The sequence below is a fragment of the Alexandromys fortis genome, unplaced genomic scaffold, assembly GCF_014885135.2.
Source record: "Alexandromys fortis isolate MF-2015 unplaced genomic scaffold, M_Fortis_MF-2015_v1.1 scaffold_83, whole genome shotgun sequence".
Classification (NCBI taxonomy): domain Eukaryota; kingdom Metazoa; phylum Chordata; class Mammalia; order Rodentia; family Cricetidae; genus Alexandromys; species Alexandromys fortis.
The window spans coordinates 3869682-3870737 of record NW_026068001.1 but is presented as its reverse complement, the minus strand read 5'-3'; positions in this window follow the sequence as shown (position 1 = coordinate 3870737).

The window sequence follows — 1056 nt, the reverse complement described above, 5'->3', positions numbered from 1 at the left end:
CCAAAGTCAACATAGCTCTGTTGGCACAGTGACTTCAGCCTCCCGAACTGTAAGACATTCCATTTCCATTGATTGAAACCACCCATTTGGTGATACTTTGATATAGAAGCCTTAGGAAATGATTACATTTTTGTTTGATTGTTTGCAATTGGAAGGACATTCTTTTGTGGGCTGAAAACAATGATTTGTGTCTCCAGAAGCTCAATATCAATCCTGGGTGGATATGAATCATGGACAGATAGAATGGTAGGGAGGGAGGAGTTACACGGGGAGGCCATTGAAGTCTCCCAGTCAAAATAAGGTAGTGGCTTTCATTAAAGCTGAAGTATTAAAGACAGAGTGAAAGGGACAGATTTCAGATATGTTTTGGGAGTAGAATGCAGAAAACTAGGTTCTAATTTGGATTAGATTTTAAAAAAGAAGCTTCAGGGATGAGTCATGCCTCATAGTGCAGTAGAAGAAGTACAGAGTGAGAGTATAGCATTGAAATCATTATTCAGTTCAGAACAGGCTCTGCGTGACTTTCTTCAAGGACAAAGAAATTAAAATGTAGAGAGGATGGCTTGATATTCAAGACTGATTTTTCAGGAACTGCTTCAGAGCTGTAGCTATGCATTTGCAGACTATAAACCTAGAAATGGCATTTAAAACAATGTGGCTGATGGAGATCACCTTGATAAAGAAAGGATGCCACCAAGGGAAGGGTGGGGATCTGAAGGGAACGCTGGACAGCCATGCTGGGATCAAAAGGAAGAGGTCAAAGAGAGAAAGAGAGTCAAGGGGAGAGGTTATAACCAGAAAAGGGTGTCACATGACCTACAGCCAATGTTATAGGTGGCTGTAAACCATCTGAAGTGTGTATTTGGAACTGAATTCAAGTCCTCTGCAAGAACAGCCAAGCCACCTCTCCAGGACTGTTTCTGTATTTTAATCTTAGAAAGCTGTTGCCTGAAACCAGACAAAAGGTACAAAATCTGTGGCTTTAGACCTGTGCTTCCTAACTTCAGAGTTGAGAGGAGAGCTTTGACACTGCTGATGTTCATACTTCATCCAGGA